Here is a 23,201-nt window from a genome sequence, read left to right on the forward strand (position 1 = left end):
AAGGAACTTTGCTGAACAGGGCTTATCAATTAGCTGGGAGCCATTTTTTTTTTGTTGTAAAATTGAGCCCAAGGATATATTATACATCTACCAGTAAGAATCAGCATGGTCCAAGACAACTGCCTGTCAAGCCTTGGAGGCATCATGGTTATCAGAAAATTGAACTTCTAAATCTTTTTTAAAAAGTTTCCCTGCCTTTGTCATTCCCCTTATATCTGCCTTTTGTTTGCCATGCTCTGACTATATGAGGCTACCTCATCTTCATGTCCCTACATTCTGTTGAAAGCCTTTACATGACACCTTATTACATGCATTTTGGAAATTCAAAGGTACTATAGCCAATTCTTTCCTTTATCTATTTAATTTAAATTAAATTTTTTAATTATCATGTATCATGCCAGTCACATCTTGAAACAGTTTTGATGATCAATTTTTTGTAAGACCATCTAATGCAAGACCGTCTAATGCTGTTATCCATTTTTAAGTGCTCCATTATTACCTCCTCAATAAAGATTCCAGCATTTTTCTGATGATGAATGATCAGTTACCGGTCTACAACTCCTTGCTTTATCTCCCACTTCTTGAATAGTGATGCTATATCTATAATTTTCCAATCAGTTTGAACCTTACTAGAATTTAGAGAATTTCATAAATTGACAACCAATGCATGCATTACCTGGTGCAGTGAACTGGAATTCACTGGTAGGGCGTTGTGCCGATGGTTGGCCCCACCTCCTAGTTCCACCCCCATCTGCTCACATATAACCCTGGTTTCCCGTCTAAACCCAGAACCCTTCTGAAGACTACTGCAAAACCCTACCCTTAGTTATAAGCTAATAAAATTATTTGTTCTCACTCCAGTCATGAGAACTTTTATTCATGCTACAATTTTATTAGCTGATTCCCTAATGATGGAAGCGCTTCTCAAGCCGGGTACGCTACTGATAGACCCTCTGTCCCTTGACACAGATGAGGAGTTCACATACTGGCTAGACTGCTTCCAGGCCTACCTGAATGTGACCAGAGACATCTTCCACACCAATGAACTCAGGAGGTCCGCACTTGTTTCGAGGGTAGGAACAAAAGAGTATGCAGTCATCAGGGACTGCTCTACATATGACGCTGCTATCAATGCGTTGAAGGCTTGGTACCTGAAGTCACAGAACAAGGTCCTAGCGAGGCACCAACTCACTCTATGTTGCCAGCGGTCAAGAGAGACCGTTGATGACTGGATCTGTGGATGCTTGCCAAGAAGTGCAGGTACGAAACGGCTATAGGCTGCGTTTGTGAAGAAGAACAGATCTGGGACACTCTAGTCACAGCGTCCACTCGAGCCACTGCTCGAGTTGGGAAAGAAGGATCAGGCTAGCCATGTCGAGCTGGCCATAATCGCTGGAACAGGCCAAGCTCGAGAGAGATGACCTCTCCAGACCCCCGGACCATTTAAATCCATAAATTTGTAAATAACTGTTTTTTTTTAACCATTTGTTTCTGAACCCATGTTCTCTGTCTTCATTCACAGACCCTAAATTCTACTGGAAGGGGTGATTGCAGTGAACTGGGATTCACTGGTAGGGTGTTTTGCTGATGGCTGGACCCGCCTCCCAGCTCCACCCCCACCTGCTCACATATAACTCTGGTTTCCAGCCTAAACCCAGAACCCTTCTGAAGACTATTGTGAAACCCTACCCTTAATTATAAGCTAATAAAAGCGTTTGTTCTCCCTCCAGTTGTGAGAGCTTCTTTTCACGCTACACACAGCAGTAATTTATTTTGGAAGTCTACATTGCAAGCCATCAGGGCAAGTGATTTGTTAAACTCTTAGTCCTATTGGTTTGCCTAATGTTTTTATAGTCACAGAATTTAGCAACAGGCTCTTTGGTCCACCGATTCAACATCAATCATTATTATCTGTAAATGTTAATCCAAAACTAATGTCAGTATATGGTCTCTTCATTCTTTTATTTACTTGCTCAGATGTTGTTTGCAAGGATAGCGCTAACTGCTTATTCCTTGAAAAAGGGCTCAGGCCCAAAATGTCAGTAATATATCTTCGTCTCTTATGGATGCAGAAAAGACCAGATAAGTTCCTCCAGCCTTTCGATGTGTTTTTATTATAATCACAGCATCTGCAGACTTCTGTGTTTCACTTCTAGCAGCCTCCTAAACAGAATGGTTGATTATGCCATTCCAAAGGACACCTGAGAGTCAACAACATAGCTATGGGCCTAGACTAGTGGTTTTCAAATTTTTTCTTTCCACTCGAATACCATATTAATAATCCATTACTAATCACAGAGCATAGGGATTACTTAAGGTGGTATGTGAGTGGTCTCCCCCAAATGATCCAAAATGAGTGGTGGAATAGCCTCGCCAAGCAAACCCAGGTCAGCGCGGACATTGGCGACTTCAGGGGTTTCTACGAGGCTCTAAAGGCTGTGTACGGCCCCTCACCCCAAGTCCAAAGCCCGCTGCGCAGCTCAGACGGCAAAGTCCTCCTGTGCGACAAGATCTCCATCCTCAACCGATGGTCAGAACACTTCCAATCTCTTTTCCGTGCCAACCGCTCAGTCCAAGATTCCGCCCTGCTCCAGCTCCCTCAACAGCCCCTAAGGCTAGAGCTGGATGAGGTCCTCACCCAGGATGAGACATATAAGGCAATCGAACAACTGAAAAGTGGCAAAGCAGCAGGTATGGATGGAATCCCCCCAGAGGTCTGGAAGGCTGGCGGCAAAACTCTGCATGTCAAACTGCATGAGTTTTTCAAGCTTTGTTGGGACCAAGGAAAACTGCCTCAGGACCTTCGTGATGCCACCATCATCACCCTGTACAAAAACAAAGGCGAGAAATCAGACTGCTCAAACTACAGGGGAATCACGCTGTTCTCCATTGCAGGCAAAATCTTCGCTAGGATTCTCCTAAATAGAATAATACCTAGTGTCGCCGAGAATATTCTCCCAGAATCACAGTGCGGCTTTCGCGCAAACAGAGGAACTACTGACATGGTCTTTGCCCTCAGACAGCTCCAAGAAAAGTGCAGAGAACAAAACAAAGGACTCTACATCACCTTTGTTGACCTCACCAAAGCCTCCGACACCGTGAGCAGGAAAGGGCTTTGGCAAATACTAGAGCACATCGGATGCCCCCCAAAGTTCCTCAACATGATTATCCAACTGCACGAAAACCAACAAGGTCGGGTCAGATACAGCAATGAGCTCTCTGAACCCTTCTCCATTAACAATGGCGTGAAGCAAGGCTATGTTCTCGCACCAACCCTCTTTTCAATCTTCTTCAGCATGATGCTGAACCAAGCCATGAAAGACCTCAACAATGAAGACACTGTTTACATCCGGTACCGCACGGATGGCAGTCTCTTCAATCTGAGGCGCCTGCAAGCTCACACCAAGACACAAGAGAAACTTGTCCGTGAACTACTCTTTGCAGACGATGCCGCTTTAGTTGCCCATTCAGAGCCAGCTCTTCAGCGCTTGACGTCCTGTTTTGCGGAAACTGCCAAAATGTTTGGCCTGGAAGTCAGCCTGAAGAAAACGGAGGTCCCCACCATGACTACCAGCCCCCCCACATCTCCATCGGGCACACAAAACTCAAAACAGTCAACCAGCTTACCTATCTCGGCTGCACCATTTCATCAGATGCAAGGATCGACAACGAGATAGACAACAGACTCGCCAAGGCAAATAGCGCCTTTGGAAGACTACACAAAAGAGTCTGGAAAAACAACCAACTGAAAAACCTCACAAAGTTAAGCGTATACAGAGCCGTTGTCATACCCACACCCCTGTTCGGCTCCGAATCATGGGTCCTCTACCGGCATCACCTACGGCTCCTAGAACGCTTCCACCAGCGTTGTCTCCGCTCCATCCTCAACATTCATTGGAGCGCTTTCGTCCCTAACGTCGAAGTACTCGAGATGGCAGAGGTCGACAGCATCGAGTCCACACTGCTGAAGATCCAGCTGCGCTGGGTGGGTCACATTTCCAGAATGGAGGACCATCGCCTTCCCAAGATCGTGTTATATGGCGAGCTCTCCATTGGCCACCGTGACAGAGGTGCACCAAAGAAAAGGTACAAGGACTGCCTAAAGAAATCTCTTGGTGCCTGCCACATTGACCACCGCCAGTGGGCTGATATCGCCTCAAACCGTGCATCTTGGCATCTCAAAGTTTGGCGGGCAGCAACCTCCTTTGAAGAAGACCGCAGAGCCCATCTCACTGACAAAAGGCAAAGGAGGAAAAACCCAACACCCAACCCCAACCAACCAATTTTCCCCTGCAACCGCTGCAACCGTGTCTGCCTGTCCCGCATCGGACTTGTCAGCCACAAACGAGCCTGCAGCTGACGTGGACATTTACCCCCTCCATAAATCTTCGCCTGCGAAGCCAAGCCAAAGAAGAAGATGTGAGTGGTAAGAAAAAGTTTGAAAATCACTGTTTTAATCGTACCCAATTAACTAATGTGCACGGTTTCATAATTCCAAAGGAAATGGGCCAAAGACCAATTTTCTCAAGCAAAATACTTCAGTAACAATTAAGCCTAGAGCAGTGGTTCTCAACCTTTACCACCCCACCCTCACATGCCACTTTAAGTAATCCCTTACTAGTCACAGAGCACCTATGACATAGGGTTAATAAAAGTGGTATGTGAGTGGAAAGAAAAAGTTTGAAAACCACTGGGCTAGACTAACCACTTTGCTTTTCTTAAGGTTTTTAAGTTTCTCACTCTCTTTCATCCCTTGATGTAATTAAAAAAAAAAATTCTCCTGCGTCTTCCACTGGAAAAACAGATGCTTAAAAAATGGTTTAACCTCACTGATATTCTTTAGTTCCTGTTATTATTTCTTTCTTTCATCTTCCTGTTGATGAACATCTGTGTTTACTAAACCCTTCCTTTTTTATTTCCTTATGGAAGATCCAATAATTGGTTTCTACTTTCCTGTTTCATTTCACTACTTCTCATCCTATTCATTCTTTGATCCTAATTCTCAGATCCTAATTTTGCATCTTTGTAAGTTTTTTAATGTAATACTTTAACATTCTTCAACATGGTGATTACTTTTCCCATGAAATATTTATTTCTCAATCAAATTCATATTCATTGAGATTTATGAAATATTTCTCTGAATTTTCTCTTAACTTTTTGATAGAATTTAAACTTGCAGGACACTTGAATCAATCTCCTGACTCATGCTGGAGTTAAAATTATATTTAGGAATCCAGTACAAACTACTTACAGACACTAGACATTGCCAGATTCAAACTGTAAGAGTGGCGCATTAGAAGCCACCTCAAAGAACTAACACAAATAAATAAAATACAGGATCTACAAAAATTAACATATGCAAAGTTTTCATGTTATTGGAGATGGTCTTTTAATACATGTAAATATCTCAAAACGATATCACATTGCTTAATGGCATTATTAATACACTACCACAGAATTATGAAAAATTATGGCATATGAAGTGTTCATTCAGCAAATCACGCTGAATAAGGGTTCATGCTTCCCAATTCTGGGTCTACAGCTTTGGAAGCTACAGCATTTCAATTGTTTGTTCAGCTATCACAAAAATCTGGTAAGGGTTTCTACCTATATCACCTTTCAGACTGCGAGTTCCAAACTTTCAGTAAGCTTTAATTGAAAAAGAAAATAATCAATAACTCATTGAATGCTGACTTATTAACTATTTTGCTAAGCAAAATTAGTTCCTTACTCTCTACCTTATACAGCATGTGTATTTTGTAATCCACAGAGCTCACTTAAATCTCCCCGTTCTAATAAATTTCAATAATTAATAATTTCACTGACTCTCAGGAAAACCGATCATTCTCCCTTGCAGCTCTTCCTGTTGTCCTGTCACATTAGTACAACATCCATTCAAATTACTTACAAATGAATTTTCCTCAACAAATCTAAATGGATTCATTTTCATCCTTCAATGTCCTTCTGAATTATTATTTACAATATCCCTTAGAGCCTTCTTTCCCAATAATTTACTTATTAATCAGACTATCCCTCCCTCCCATTTTAAACAACAGCATTTGATCATATTTTGTCCTCTGCCTCCACTCCTGTAGGCAAGGGGATTGGATTGCTTCAGAGCTCCCATTATTTCCTGCACTGTTTCTCGTAACAACATGCTATATATTTTATAGTGATAATGATGCATCCATTTAAACCCAAGAATGTTTCTCCTTTATTTCTGTCAAAAACTCGAATTTCATATCATGCCATTGTTTAGTGGAAAATAAAACTTGAAGAGTTCAGTTAGAGATAAGCTGTTTAATGAGACGGTTACTTTTTTGGTTCCAATTGCATTAGTTCAGTGCTTCTGACTGACTCTATCAATACAGATGTATAACATTCAATTTCAATATTTCAGTAAAACTTGACTGATATAGTGCAATGACTGTAGAATTCCTACTCATGGTAGAACTACCACAATTGATGGGAAACGGTGCTACAATCACAGTAGAGAGGACTCAGAAATTACTACAGTTTGGGGATACATGCATAAACCATAAGCATCATAGCTAAAATAAGTCTTGCCTAGAAATATAGTTTGTCAATGATCTTGATGCAAAAGTTTCTATATTTCCTATGAAGGTTAAAAAAAATGAATTTTACCCAAGTCACAGAATAGGGAGTATAGAGTAATGGCAGTTACATTAAACGTGAAGGCATACTCCCAGGTATTCGTCATTCTAGGATCTATTATCCTCCTATCAAAGTGCATCTTCCTCTGCCCTCTGTCTCTTCCTTCTATCACCTCCTAACTTCTTACTTTTTACTCCATTTCTTCTTTATCCCACCTGTATTCGCCTATCATCTGCTAGCTCGTGCTCCTCCCCCTCCCGGCCCTTTTGTTCAGGCTCCTGTCTTCTTTCTTGCTATTCCTAATGGAGCGTTGCAGCCCAAAACATTCACTGTCTATTACCTTCCATGGATGCTGTCTGACCCACTGAGTTCCTCCAGTATTTTGTGTTTTGCTCTAGGTTTCCAGCATTTGCAGTCGTTCTTGTTTGCCTCTTTATACTTCCAGGCTATTATGATTTAGTCATCACGTTCATCCAATTTACAAATAACTAAATTCTATGGACAACTAATGTAAACGTCAAACCAACCCTCACATATATATTTCCTGTATCTGCCTCAGTCATTTTATTTATTTATTTTTCTCTTTCTCACGTGAGCAAATAATTTTTTTAGCATGTAAAATACAATTAGCATAGTTTGGAAAATGTAACAATAGCACAATAACAGAGAGTCCTAATGTTTATTGTATACTTCAATTTGCCATTTTCATTCCTATTTGACTTCAATAGAGAGAGCATTTAATTTAGAAACAGGAATAACATTTGTTTCTGCTTGGAATGATTTTTAAAGACTGATAAACTGATCCTCTAAATTGTTGGAGCCCACTACAATATTTACATTTATTGAAGTTTGAAGCTCTAATGTAGCTCCATCTTTTTTTTGTACTTGTATGTTATATGAGATGACTTGTTATGCATTTTCTTTAAAATTTGATATTTAAGTTTATATGCTAAACTTAAAAAATATTTAAAAGGACGTTTGAAGCCTTACATTTTTATTATCTCAAGTTATTTTAATAGCTGCAAGATTAATAACTGAGAAATAGTCTTGCGAATTGCCACTGTAGCTGTGCCCAAATTTCTTAATAACATTCTATCCCCTGAAACTCGCAGTAGGATTAGAAATTCTACCAGTATGTTACATGATAGGTTTTACTGAAAAACTGATTGGTAACTGAAATTGGTCACTTATTGCACTAATTTTAATTTAAATCCCTGTTTTCTGGAATTCAAGCAACCAGCAAAAAATATTTCAGAAAATAAATGTGTAAAAATATGGAAGTTTAAAATTGGCGCACGTCGTCGTTAGTTCTCCATTCACACAACACACAATCACAAGCAACCGGAAAACTTGCTTATCTGGCAACTGACAATCCCTGTAGGTCCCATATACCAGAGGTTTTACTGGATATCAATTTGCTGCTAATTTCTCCATGCATATAGCTGGCAACACTTTAAGGCCCCTGTACATCTATAATAACATTCAACAGTACACAAATGACATTTGAAAAACACAGCCCTCTCTTTTGGCTAAACATATATCTGCATAGCAGCAATCATCCAAAATAGGTTAAAAAAAAAAAGAGGCCTTCATCCTGATAGTTACCCCAGCTGTATCAAGAAATGCATACACCCATTGTCACCTGTCAGTGCTGCAAAGGATTGGTCAACCTATATGGATGTAGTGTTCCACTCATATTAGATCACCTGTCACTAAGGTATGCAGAGAAGACACTGAATGTCCATTGAATGGATGAAAAAGAGATCACATACATCCCCGAGGCAGGCAGAATTACCATTTATTGGTAGTGCAAAAAAAATGGACTCAATGTTTGCATGTAAACAAATAAAGCAATGTAAACAAACTGACTGTGCAATATAGAAGGAAAAAAATCAATAAAGTGCATGCAAGAGTCCTTAAATAAGTCTCCAACTGAGTTTAGTGTAGAGGAGTCTGATGGTGGAGGGGTAGCAGCTGTCCCTGAACCTGGTGGTGCGAGTCTTGTGGCACCAATACCTCTTTCTTGATGGCAGCAGCGAGAACAGAGCATGTGATAGGTGGTGTGGATCTTTGATGATTGTTGCTGCTCTCTGACAGCAGCATTCCCTGAAGATGCTTTCAATACTCTGAGCAGAAATCAGTCATCTGCAGAATATCTCATTGCCATAACCTTTGAACAAGCGCCAACATAGTTAATATGCATCTGGAGTCTCTTGGCCACTACATACTCTCATCGAGATTGCTACCTTGTAGATGAGACTGTCATCTAACTCCTTCTAGAACATGTCTTTAATGAAGTCAGGAAAAAGATGCAGTATCAAAATTAATCTTCGATCGCTGCAAAACATAGGTTTGTGTTACATGGGTTGTTTTCTGGGAATCAAAATAAGATAAGCACCAATTGCTTCTGAAAGATTATCAGCTTGGTGAATGAAGCCCTCTTATCTGGCCAAAACTTGCTGGTTGTCTAGTCCAAGGAATATTGGTAACTGGTACATTTCAATGTCTAAGATGCAAAGCTAAGAGATACACAAAGGTTTGGTGCAGCTTTGCAGTTTGCCTTCCTATCATTGCACATTGGAAGGATAAAATCCATGTAAACCTCCCTCAGACTATCTGCTTGTGGCATATACTGTATTTATAGAAATGTCCTGCTGGTAACAGGCTCTTTCGGCCCATGACCCCATGCCACCCAATTAACTTACAACCCCGTTGAGTTTTTGAACAGTGGGAGGAAACTGGAGTACCTGAAGAATATCTACGTAGACACCGGGATAATGTAAAAACTCCTTACAGACAGTGTAGGATTCGAACCCTGATCCTGGATGCTGGCACTGTAACAGCGTTGCGCTAACCGCTAATGGCAGGGAAATGAGTTTTTAAGAAGACATACAGAAGAATGGAGTAGGCCTGTGTTTTATTATTAATCACAGTTGATCTTTTACCTCAGGACTACTTTCTTTATTAAACACATATCTCTTAATTGACTAAATATCTATCAATTTTCATCTTGAACCTTCTCAGTGACAGAGTGCCCATAGACCTTTGCGAGGAGGGGGGAGGGTGCGGGGCAGGAAATGAAAAGAATGACTACATGCTGAGTGAAAATAAAATAATTCACACCTCACACAGGACTCCTACCACACCTCCCATAGCATCTTACAACTACTCCTATTGGGAAGGAGATCCAGATGTATCAGAGCCAGAAACACCAGGCTGAGAAACAGTTTCTTCCCATGTTCATCTGAATGAACTGCTCATACACAACCTCTGAAACTCTACTATTAATTAAACTATATTTATTTTTATATATGAACTGCATATGTATTGTTTGTCTGTATATGTATTGTGTCTGGTTGGATGTTTTCATGTTTTTACACCGAAGACTAGGGAATGTTGTTTCATCAGGTTGCACTTGTACAATTGGATGATAATAAACTTGAACACTGAAAGGGCATCCTTTATTTTGAATCTGTGATCTCTCATTCTATGCGTCCCCTGCCAGGGGAAACAACATCCTTTTGTTTATTCTCTGAAACCCCATTAGAATTTTGTCTTTCAGATTTTACAGATTTCCAGTTCTTGATCTACAATTATATTATTTGGCAACAACAAACCTTGGCACTCTTTTAGTTCTGAACCCAAGAAACACAGTATACATTTAGATGAACCATGATGACAGATAAAGACTCTGCAAAGCCCAGACTGCCTAATGGATGAAAGTAGAACAGTTCATCTGATTTGGTAATAATAGGAATTTTCTGAAAAATGCTGTCTAAATTACACATTAGAAATGTACAAATCCATCCACAATGTAGTAAGCCAAAGATCCCACAGTATGAACTGAAGTATGGCATGGCTAGCTCAGCACTTAATCTCCCTTTGATTCATATCAAAAAGAAAGCAGAAACTACAGTAGTAATATAACTAGTCCCTTATAAAAATGTTAATCAATCTTGCTGGTTCAGAAAGTGAAAAATTAAAAGTATGCCATTTTCTTTCAAGTAGATTGTTGTTGCCACACAAATGTATGATATTTCTTCTTGGTTATTCATGCATCTTAAGCATTAAAGCATGGAAGCCCTCAGATGTGAGCTGTGGTTTTCATCCAAAGGTGAACAACTTCTGTGATTTTCATGCACCCATGTTTCACCCACACAGAGGCAAGCCACTCATGCAATGAATGTTAAGTGGGTTCTGCTTTTAATGAAAAGCTACTGAAGAAAGTAAGTAACAATATTATTCCTGAACTTTAGTTTCACAAATAAACTAAAATGTTAACATGGAGGTGTTAGTGTTGATTGTCAACACTTCTTTTTAGCCTGTTGAGAGATCGTCAAATTCTGCTTAAATCTTTCTTCTTCCAATGTGACAGAGTATGTAGGTATGTTTTTGAGTGATAAGTTGGGAAAGGTTTGTTAGAGTAGGTTACATACAAACACTAAAACAGATCTTATTTGAAATACTGGAGCTCTGCTAATGCTAGACCTATCGGCTCCACAGCTTTTGCAAGAGCTTTGGAGAGTATGTAAGTGACTTCACTGATGGATTGTTGTTTACAAAAAGGCAACAGATGAAAGATCTTGTTGGAGCCGCGGATTGCCTAGAGCTGTTCTAAGAGGATCATGTGGTTTTCCAAGCAGAGAGAGTCAAACAGGCTTTCTCTGAGAGAGAGAGAGAGAGAGAGAGAGAGAGAGTGAGAGAGAGAGAGAGAGAGAGAGAGAGAGAGCAATCACTTCTACAATGCTACAGTCAGCAGAGAGCAGCTGGAACTGGCACAGGACAAGCTTGCAAGCTTGTGGAAAGCCCCATTGGGAAGATGGCCTGGTTCATGCAAGAGGAGAGGACTGGCTGTCTAATGTTTCATTTGGAATAAGAGAAACAAAAAGGCACTCTGTGATGACCTGAAAGAAAGAGGTTATTATCTGGAAAACCCTGAAGGAGGCAAGTTTCGTCAGCAAGACAATGGAATGGCTGATTAAAAAGGAATCAGTTGTGGATGTCCTGGAACAACAAATCTCTCTCTGAAAACTGACAAGAACCTTCCTGAGTGGTAACCATTTACCTTTCAAGCACCAAGGCCTGGTGAACTTTATAAATGTTAAATTCTGTGCACAATATAAGAATTGCCTGCAACCAGTGAACTTCGAGGAATGAGAAGTGAGATTGGACTGTGAACCAAAGAACTTTTTTGAACTTACACACACATTACATACATGTGTGCTTAGGATTAGAAGGGAATTGTAGGTTAAGTAAGTCAATAATGATAAGTTAAAGTTTGATTCTATTTTCATGTTTAAAGATAATTAAAAGCATCTTTTCTTTAAGTAATCATTTGTCTTGGTAAATATCTATTGCTGCTGGGTTTATGGGTCGTCTGGGGTCGTAACACCAAGAATCAGGATCAAGAGTTTTTTGAAAATAGCATTTGCAGTTTCTTTTTTGCTGTGATTTATCCATCTTGAGGTAGTGGTAAATGTTCTTAATAATGCATGGATATCTTGTTGTGGGAAGCACTATGGTCACAAAGTGAATGTTTAAATTAAATCTTTGTGGTTGCAGTGGACAGGCAAAGAAGTTACCTTTAATAAAATTTACCCTATCCTGTCAGGGTATTTTATCTGCCAAATACCATTCACATGAAAAAAATGCAGAAGGCCTGCATCTTCGTAGGTAAAGACTCCAATATGCGCATATAAAATTGGGCTTCTATTCAGCGAATGCATTCCCCCTGACCTACCATGATAACCTACTTTTATAAATTTGGATCAAAACCTGCATTAATATACCTGAGAAAATATGGATCATCATTTTCCATGACCTCCTACAGATATAAAACCTGCTTCTAATTCTCTGTTCTTCCTTCAAGTACCTTACTTTCTGTCATCTATCCATAGGTGATTGTACTATCAGCTTCTCAGGTGTAAATGTTTGCTTTAAATACCTTGTTGTAGAAGCTGGTGCTATTTGTCTGCATTTGGGTCAAATCTCTCAAAGCCTTCCCCATCTATGAACATGTACAAATGCTTTTTATACATTGTAATTGTCGATACATCTGCCAATTCTTCTGGCATCTTTTTCCAAATACTTGCTACTCTGGTACCTTTTAAATTTTTCACTCTCACCTTAAAGTAGTATCTAAAAGCTATTAGACTCCCCTACCTTGGGAAAAAGACTGGCCATCACCATGATTTTGTAAACCTTGTAAGATCATCCCTCCACCTTTGCGTCCCAGGGAAAATAGCCAAATCCATTTAATCTCTCCTTACAATCCTTGAAATATCCTTGTGAATCTTTTTCTACACTCTCTCCAGATTAATCGCATCCTTCCTACAGCATGGTGACCAAAATGGATAAAATTACTTCAGTTCCAGTCATGATCCATCTTGAAAATGCTGTGCTGGACTGTGCTTGAACGAATGTATTGAAATTCAAAGGAAAACCATAGACATGCGAGTTTGATATTTCATCGTCTCATTGTTTCAGCTGATTTGAGACAGTAGGGAAGATACATGGTTGGTAGCAAGGTTTGACACAAGGCAAATGGACAAATGTCAGGTCCAGTTTTGGGATTGTATCCATGAAATACAATCTGAGCAGACAAATGTAATTTTACAGTGTGGATCTTATCAATTTGAAGTTATTAAAAAGGATATGCATTTATATAACCAATCCACATTCCAAAGGTGCTAATACATCCAACATTTTCCTAGCATCGGATGTAAGTCACATAACGTCAACTACCAAGAAACTCAGCTTGATGCTTTTCTCACATAAAATAAAGTTCCTAATTTCAAAACAGAGTCATCTTTTGGTAATTACATTTAAAAAAGGAGCATCACTTATCAAGTTTAAATGCTATTCAAAAGGCCACTCAATTTACAATGGGATGCTTGGAAAGATGGTTCAAAACTCACTGGAGCAGCTCGCACATCTCAATGTGCTTGGACAAGAACAGAATAGTTTTTGGAGAATTTAACTACTGAGAAGCTCATTTATTGGAGCTTCAAGTGTTTTTTTTCTGCATATGAGGAAGAGCTCCTTCTCCTCAAGCCTGGTGAAGTGCTGTGTCCAAGAGGCCACTCCTTGTGCCTACATCGTTTCCATCCTGGTATTTTGTTTTGTATGTAAGGAGAATAACTTCACTTGTACTTTTCTGGACTAAGTGTGAGGGTTAATTATTTATGTGGAGATGGAGGGGATTATAGTATTTGTGGATGGGGAGTTGAGGAGAGCATGTTTATGCACAGGTGGATGCACATTGCACGTGCAGGCATAGGTGGAGGTTTTGTATGCTCCTATGTTATGTATGTACATTTACAAGTGGAGGCTGTGCGTGTGTGAATTGACTGTAAGATCTATCATACACCAAGGTCACCCTGATACATGTAATGATATCATACATTGTCCAGCACTGATTGATTATATCTGGATTCTGTCTCCAAATGTGGATCTCATTCACCAGATCCTTTTTGTTTCTATCCAAAATTCTATTTTCTTAATCCATGCCTTCCTTCCCCAACCTTTCTCTCCTTTATAGCAGCCTCAGTGAGCTGTTGCTGTCTGGTTGCAATGAAGACAGAATTTGTGTCTTTAAGTTTGGAAGCATTTCAGCTGCAATAAATTGAAAGGGTGGAAAACACGTTAACTCTATTGCACAAATACTTACAGCTAATTTCATCTGAGGAGACCAACTTTGGTGCTAATGCAGTTGCACTCAATCTTTTTTCCCCCTACTTGCATACCACCTTAAGTAATCCCTTACTAACCACAGAGCACCTATGGCCTCCTATGGTGGTAGGAGAGTGGAAAAACAAGGTTGAGATCCACTGTGCTAGTATAACACACAGAAGAGTTTTAGACCATCATCAATGGTAAAATCAATCAACCCTATTACTGTACCAGCATTCTGGGTTCTTATTGGTCACTGTCTTCAGGGTGTTTCTACACCCTGTGTCTGCATAGGTTTTCCTCTGGGTGCTCCTGTTTCCTCCCACATTGTCAAGACATACAGTGTTAGTAGGTTAATTTGTCACATGGATGTATTTGGGTGGTATAGGCACAGATACTGTGCTGTATCTCTAAATTAAAAAATTAAATCCAATTTCTACATATTTTTCCTTTATAAAGATTATTACTAGAAAGATCAAAGGTTATTAAATATGCTATTTATTTGCAAAAATAGCATGATACCGTAACAATAAAATTGTTAACCAATTGAGGAAGTAAATGTATAATAATTAGTGTACAACCTTCGAGACATGTTGGAAGAAACCAGAATAATGGTAAGCTGTGAGTACAGATCCAGAATTATTTCCTCCCCCAAACCTGCTGCACTCACTGTATATCAGACCACAGCCTTACTTGCCAACTTCATTGCAAGATATTATTCTCCAAAAGATTTTTGATTTGACTTAAACTAACGTTATCCACTTCCACTGATACCATAGGGAACTTAGTTCTTTGAAGTGAAATCGTGTCGATATAGGTGTCACAATGCTTTTTGCTATCTTTGACACTAATTATTATCTGTAGCTGCCAGATGAGTTACTATTGCAGTCACAATTGAATCACATGGCTTCAATGGTTTAGGTCCACTGTGCTAGTATAACACAGTATCAAAAATCTAACTAAATAGTTTTTTAGGGAATCTCTTCACAAATGGATTCCATCAGAACCTGCTCAGAATAGGCTGCGATCAGTTCATTCTGACCATGAATACCCTGTGTTCTACTTATGTTTTAGGATTCTGATCGCAATGGAGTTGGCTGCTCTGTAGCTATTAATTGAATGGCAAAGGTATTCATTCCTCTCCGAAGTTATGAAGACAAGGTGAAATCTCACTCAGCTCTTCCAGAAAATTCTTCTATCAGGTAAAGGTAAAGGTTCCATTACTGTCACATAATACATCATTTAGAATGTAACATACATGAAATTCTTTTAACTTTTGTCTACAGTAAGGCAGACAGAGGGTTTCCACTTTTCCCCTCACAGAAACCTACAGCACCTGGTGTTCCTAGGCAGTCTCCCCTCCAAGTACAGATCAGGTCTGAGCCTGCTTAGCTTCCGAGATCAGACAATCTCAGGCGTATTCAGGCTATTAGGTTTCTCATGTTGTTGCCAGAATTTTATAATATGAGAGGCATAGATAGCCTAGACAGAATTTTTTGCTCCCCAAAAGTTAAAAATGTCAAATACAAAAGGCCGTGCATTTAAGGTGGGAGTGGGGGAGGGGGAAGCATAGCAAATAGCTGGGGCACCATTTTATTTCTCCCACTGAGAGTGGTAGTTGCCCAGAACAAGGCTGCTGGCAACAGTGGAGAAAGCACATACCATTTTTTAAGCTGCTAGATAGATACAAAAATCTTTAGCAATAGAGGGATATGGATCATGTGCAAGTAACAGAGAGTTATATTAAATTGGTGTCATGTTCGACATAGTCATGATGGGCAGAAGAGGTGGTTACTGTGCTGTACCATTCAACATGTTGAATTTACACAATTCATTTCCTCTATCATTCTAGCTGACCAGATTTGTACATTCTCTAAAATTTCATTCACCTTCCAGTTGCCAGAGATCAAATTAAAACATAGTAAAATCACACATTATTACATCAGCTTAATTGTGATCTATTTCATTCATCCCAAAATCTGGACTGGTTTACTCACTATTGTTCAACACTATTGCAACAGTTTCAATTTATTGCCATCCAGGACTCTCACAAGACCTCTTTGCCCCATACAGATAATTTCCATTTAATTTTAAGGAATAATCCCTTCCAGTATCTTTTTGAAATACTGTACACAAAAGTATTAGACTAGGAACTCAGCCAGTCACGCAGTGTCTATAGGAAGCAAAGGAATATAACCAACATTTCAGGCCTGAGCCCTTTGTCTTATCTCAATGAAGGGCTCAGGCTGAAATTTTGGCTGCATCACCCAGAGTTTCTCCAGCACTTTTGTGCATTGCACTGCAATCACTGAGGCTGCAGACTTTCCTGTTTATATTTTTTGCTTTGTTCCCAAATTCCTCCTAATTAAAACTAATGACATTCATCCACTCTATTCTCCTTTACCTTATCAAGTTCAACTTGTGGGCTTACTCCCTTTGTACTATCTGAAAATTCAATCTCCTTGCATTGGAATCCTAGTTGGAATCCTTGTTTGCAAAACACCTTTGGAATGTGGATTGGGTATATAAATGCATATCCTTTTTAATAACTTCAAATTGATAAGATCCACACTGTAAAATTACATTTGTCTGCTTTGATTGTATTTCATGGATACCATCCAAAAACTGGACCTGACATTTGTCCATTTGCCTTGTGTCAAACCTTACTACCAACCATGTATCTTCCCTACTGTCTCAAATCAGCGGAAACAATGAGACGATGAAATATCAAACTCGCATGTCTATGGTTTTCCTTTGAATTTCAATACATTCGTTCAAGCATAATCGAGCACAGCATTTTCAAGAGCCTGCAATTGAGTTAGCTTTTGAATTTTTAATGTAGTTTCTATTTTGTCAGAAAAAAACATTTTAAAAGAAATATAAAATGGGCAGGTCATGGGATAATTTTTCTTTTAAAGGATCCTAAAAAAAACTTCCAATAAGTCAAGGTATATTTTTCTTGCTGTGTCTGAACACTTTAGTGTTAAATAACAATGAACAAAGGACAATATTTGGATACTCACTCATATTTGACTGTCAAAAGAAGATGATTCGGGGAAGCACAATAAAGCTGTTACAGTGCCAGCGTTCGAATCCTACACCTGTCTACAAGGAGTTTGTAAGTGTCTGCGTGGTTTTCCTCTGGGTGCTCCAGTTTCCCCTCACTGTTCAAAACATGTATGGTGGGGATGAGGTGGGGTGGGGAGGTTGTAAGTCAATTGGGTGTATTTGGGCTGCAGGGGCTTGTGGGCTGAAAGGGCCTGCTACCGTGCTGTATGTCTAAATTTAGGGGTGGTAAAGTTAGTTTAGCGGTTAGTGCAGTGGTTCTCAACCTTTTTTCTTTCCACTCACATACCACTAAGTATTCCCTATGCCATAGGTGCTCTGTAATTAGTAAGGGATTGCTTAAGGTGGTATGTGGGTGGAAAGAAAAAGTTTTAAAAACATTGTTTTAATTGTACGTCATTGACTTGTATGTGCACAGTTTCATAACTCCAAAGGAAATGGGCCAATTACAATTTTTAATCGAGCAAAATATTTCAGTAACAATTGGGTCTAGAGCAGTGATTCTCAACCTTCCCTTCCCACTCACATACCATCTTAAGCAATCCTTTACTAATCACAGAGCACTGATTGCAAAGAGATTACCTAAAGTGGTATGTGAGTGGAAAGAAAAAGAAAGAGACCCACTGCATTAGTGCAATGCTGTTACAGCACCAGTGATTGAGACTGGGGATCAAATCCAGCAGTGTCTGTAAGGAGTTTTTACATTCTCTCCGTGCCTGCATGAGTCTTCCCTAGGGACTCTGGTTTCCTCCTATCCTTCAAAACGTACTAGAGGTTGTAGATCAATTGGGTGTAATTGGACAGCACAGGCCTGTGGACTGAAAGGGCCTGTTACCATGCTGTATGTCTATATTTAAAAACTTATTAGATAGGCATAAAGGATCAAGGAACATATATGCAGAAACAATGCAAAATTTTACAATTTAAGTAACATTTTAATTGTGGCCAATTTACATGTGCATTTGAGTGAAAATGCAGAAGAAACGCTAGGTTGCTGCATTTAATTAAAATGATGCATTTGTCTTGGGTATGCAGCTTTAAATGTCACACCTGGGATTTATCCAGAAATTATATTCTGGGTAAAATATTTTGTCTTTGTGTCACATGGTCTAGAACTGCAGGTAAAACCCAACAAGCATGATAAGTTAAAGGCAGTGGGATGGGCAGTAAAAAGTCTAATTTATTGATATTTTTTTAATAATGGGGATATTTTGATGTGACATGATATGAGCAATGGAAAGGGAACAAATGACTACAATCAACCAAAAGGAAAGGGGCAGCAAGTACATGAGAAAGCCATCCTCTCCAAGTCACACAGAATCCTAGTGGGATCATATTGCTGTTCCATCAATCTTTGCTGTTCCATAAATCCTGGAATTCCCTAACATCATTGTACATACCCCACATGGATTATGGTGGTTTACAGTAGCAGTCCACTACCAATCCCACAAGGGCAAATCGTTATGCTGGACTTGCTTGTGATGCCTTTGTCGAAGAATATGAAAAAAAGCGATGAACATTCCAACAATCACTTCTTATTTATTATTGTAATTCAGAATTATAGCAAACCAAGTAAATTCCATGACATTGTCATTCCACATGCCAAGTAATTTCTCGTTGTGTAAAATTTTTTGAACTATATCAAAACTCATTCACTCTCCAGGCATAGAAATACCAAATCACTTTTTATTTATTCCTATTCCAAAAACTAGAATTGGTCAAATGGCTTCATGTTCATTTTTATTATTCTTATAATAATACACCATTTCTGACTGAGTCATTTCTATCAGAGCATAACCCACCTGTGTAATAGCTTGCTGAAAAATACCAGGGAGAACATCTCAATCGTCTTTTATACATTGACAGCCTTTGTAAAGATTGTACAATGCATAATCAGATTTTTTTTAAATCGAATCAATTGTAGCATCAGTGATTAAATGAACCAAGATACAAGGTTTGCAAATTCCTTTTAAAATGATAATTTCAAGCGTACATTTCTTGAAAAAGTCTTCCCCCCCCCCCCCCCCCCCCCCCCAGAGATCAGCAGTAACAATGTCAATGAATCTTTTAGCACGTTTCTGACACTTTAATCCAGAGCTGAAAGGGTCATAAAATCACTTAACTTGTGGCTTGGTTTGTCTAATTTGTATGGTTTGTTAAATTATTATTGGCGCAGCTCTCTTCCAGAAGCAACGTAAAACAGCAACACACTGCAAAGATTGTTAGATAAAAATCAAGAAAAAAAAAGCACGATCACGTATGAGAATTTAGAATTAACATGTACGAGTTAAAAGAAATAGGTACTATGTTAATAGGCAGAACCATGGTTTTCCCTAAATTCATTTAAATTTCCTAAAACTCTGCCAATTTGTAATATGGAAGATGCCTTTCAATTGGATAAGACCTCGTTTACAAACTATGCCAAAATAGTATGAAGAGTTTGAAAGTCCTTAGTCTGTTCCCAGTGGGGTTAGCAATTGACTGCTCTTTGGTTTTAAATTCAACTGCTCCAATGGATTCTTATTTTTATTTTCTCATTGATTCCTTTCCTTCTTTTCTTTTCCTCAGCCCTTGTTTTTCATTCCCTTCTTAAGTTGGTTTTATTCCACATATCTTTTGCATTCCTTTTATGTTTTTGGTGTTTTTCCTTTAGATTGTTTTCTAATTCAAGAAATCCTTCCTCTCTTTACCTCCCAACACCATCCTTTCTGGTTAACGTCCAGAGGGTTTAATAATTTGGTCTCTGACTTTCCCCTGACTTCTGATTTGCTCATGCTTTTCTGCATTTTTAAAATTACTGCCCTCATCTCCAGTGCTATATTGCCCTGAAATTAGTTAATTATTGAATCAGGTAGATAAAATATAAAAGGCCATGTAAAATGTGGGTTGTGATTCATCAATACAAGATGGTTTTTATGTAATGAAAGATGAGAACTCTGATACAAGATGATCCAAGTCTGGGAGAGTGACTTAAGACATACTGACCTGCTCCTGTATGAGCTGAAGCAGAGAGCTCCTATCCATATACAACCTTGAGCTTGCTGCACACACACCAGGCAAGAATTCTCTGCCTTTCCCAGCACTCAGATAGAAGCACAAGCACTCACAGGCACTGAGGAGAGCTTGCAAGGCAGCACCGATCCCGATCCAGGCCCTCTCAGCACAACGTCCTTCAATAGCCAACATCTACACAACAGAATGCCAAAAAGCTCCTAGAAGAGGTGCAGCCAATCATGTCCAAACAAATTGAGAGTGAATGACATGGCTCGAACGTTCACTGTAGGATTTTTCACACAGCTGCTGCCTGCCTCAGTAGCTCCCTCTGATGAAAGATGGTGGGCCCTGCCCGAACATAATTACACTTACAGCACTGATACGGGGACCTACAGGCAAACTGCTGCTCTGCAGAGAAACAGAGATATATACAGCATCTTAAAGACTTCAATATTAACCCTTTCCAAACTTCAATACCTTTTATAAGACTTCTCTATGAAATTGCTGGTATTGTGCTGTTTCTGAGCAATCATTAAAACATTCTAAGATTCATATTAGTTTAAAAAAAAAAGATTCTATTCCCATTTTCCTCTTTTTAGTACTTCTGCATCAAATCAATCCAAGAAGAAGATCTGGTGACCTCTCCGATCTTTCAGAAACACCTCCTCGTTGTCAGAATGAATCAAGTGTCTTCTCAGAACATGTTAAATGTCGATTTATCAACATATACACAGGTACAAGGTAAAGCTGCACTAATGCATAGATGTTGCAGCAAACAGGTACATAAGATGCACAAACTACAATAGAATATATTAAATTACCGTGATATGTCAGGACAGAACAGATAATGTCAAAGGACATTATCTCCGTTGTAATTACTTGAAGTAGCTTATGGTCAGGGAAGGTTCAAGAGCTTGATAGCTGTTGGACAACAATTCTAGAGACTGGGAGGGGCTAGGTTTCAAGCCACTGTACCATCTCTCTGAAGAGAGCAGTGACGACGTGGAGACTGCCCTCTTGAGGCAGTATCTCACATGGGTGTTTTCCACGGACGGAAGGTCAGTGCCCACGATGGGCTTCGCTACATTTGCCACTTTCTGCAACCTTCTGTTTTCCTGGGCATTGTAGTTTTCAAACCAGGCCCAGATGCAACCATTAAATATACTCTCTGCAGTACACCTCAGATAGCGCATTCAACAATATGCCAGGTCTCCTCAGACATTTTTGAAAGTAAAGGTGCCTCGATGTGCTGGCTCCAGGAGAGATCCTTTGATACATGGACTCCCAGAAACTTGAAGCTACTATCCTTCTCCAACACCATTCCTTCAATGAAGGCAATTGCTTGGTCCCCTTCCTAAAGTGAACCAAAAGCTCTTAGTTTTACTGATGTTGAGAACAAAATTGTTGTTCTGGACCGCCAACCAGATCCTCGATCTCCATTCTGTTTTCTGAGTCATCATTTCCTGTATTTGGTCAACAATGATTATCAGCAAATTTATAGACTGAAGCCAAACTTTGGCTACACAGTCGTGTGTCTAGTAAAGAGGTGAGAGATGAAGCATGCAACCTTGAGGTGCCCGGGTTGATGGTCAGTGTGGAGGAGGTGATATTGGCAATCTCCTGGGTGGAGATTCCTCACATGAATGGAAACAATGAAAGATACCCAACAGCTGTGGCAGGGCCTAAATGATGTAGCCTGCTCCAAAATCACATCTGGTGAATAGGAGACTATGAATGCTGTGAGGCTGACTGAGCTCCTCCAACATTTCTGTGTGTTTCACCCTCATCTTCACTCCCAGATGAGCTCAATGCTTTCCATGCCTGGTTTGACCACTAGAACAAGAACCACTGCATCCAATAACGATTGATGAATGGTGCTGGTACGACCTGCATCAGTCCAACATGACTGCAATCATCACTGTGCGGTACAATCCAATTTTCTACACCAGCTGTGCCTGACGCCGCAAAAATTGAACAGATCTAAACCTGAATTATCGGACCAATATTTTAGATGAGGCATTGTGACAGGAACTTTTGTGCACACAATGTAGACGTGTGTCAAGGTGAGACCTTTTTGGGTGTAACTGGGCCAAGCCCTTGATAAAAAAGCATAGGTAAAGAATTCCCACAGGACCCAGTTGTTCCTGTTGGGAAACATAATAGATGTAAGGCTTACAATGAATCTGTCCAAATTTCATATCCAATTTGTCATGATCGCATTGGCGGTAGCCAGGACATGCATAACAGTTTCCTGGAGTCTGACTCCTACCTGAACATTGAAGTTGGAACACAGAAATACAGAGTTGTGTTCCTTCAAATAAAATTACCTACAACCTAAGGAAACAATACAGCACTTTTTTTGAAGGTCCGGCAGTCCCACTTAAACTATTTTGGGGCACAATTGTAGTGTAGACCACCGTGCCTCACTGCCCTACCCTACCCTCCTAATCTACCCCTCAATTGGCGTGGGACCAGAGGGAGTCCATCCCATTCTAACCAGGAAAAGCCATGGGGGGAAAAAAGGCAGCCTATGCACTGACCACCGCGACCCGACAAACCCATAATCCCCCAAATACAAGTTTCATACCTCTGTTGTGAGTGTTTTAGATCTTTTGTGTAAGTGTAATTAGTTTGGTGTTAAATGTTCAATGTTTGGGGGGAATTGGAAGGGAAGGGGATAAAAAGAACTCTTGGCAGGTAAGGCAAATATTGTTAAATATCCTGAAGTCATTTATTTGTTTGTATGTATTTGTTTTCAGTAAATGACAGCTAACCAAAATTCTTTATTCTGTAATGAAATGGCTTTATTTAAGATTGAGAGTTTATAGTAATCTTAATATAACTGTTAGTATAAC

The 23,201-nt window shown here is 39.6% G+C and overlaps 1 protein-coding gene across 15 annotated transcripts in view; it reads right to left on the reverse strand.

Annotated features, from left to right (window-relative positions):
• Positions 1-23,201, reverse strand: part of rhbdl1 (rhomboid, veinlet-like 1 (Drosophila)) — a 238,116-nt gene that overhangs the window by 148,688 nt on the left and 66,227 nt on the right. The window contains exon 1 of one of the 15 annotated variants that reach the window (XM_069906201.1): positions 18,753-18,837. The exons of the other annotated variants lie outside the window; for them this stretch is intronic. The gene's annotated coding sequence lies outside the window, so the exon portion shown is untranslated. Of the gene's footprint in view, positions 1-18,752; positions 18,838-23,201 lie in introns of those variants that run through there. 15 annotated transcript variants of the gene reach the window in all.

Source organism: Narcine bancroftii, chromosome 12 (assembly GCF_036971445.1).
Source record: "Narcine bancroftii isolate sNarBan1 chromosome 12, sNarBan1.hap1, whole genome shotgun sequence".
Lineage (NCBI taxonomy): Eukaryota > Metazoa > Chordata > Chondrichthyes > Torpediniformes > Narcinidae > Narcine > Narcine bancroftii.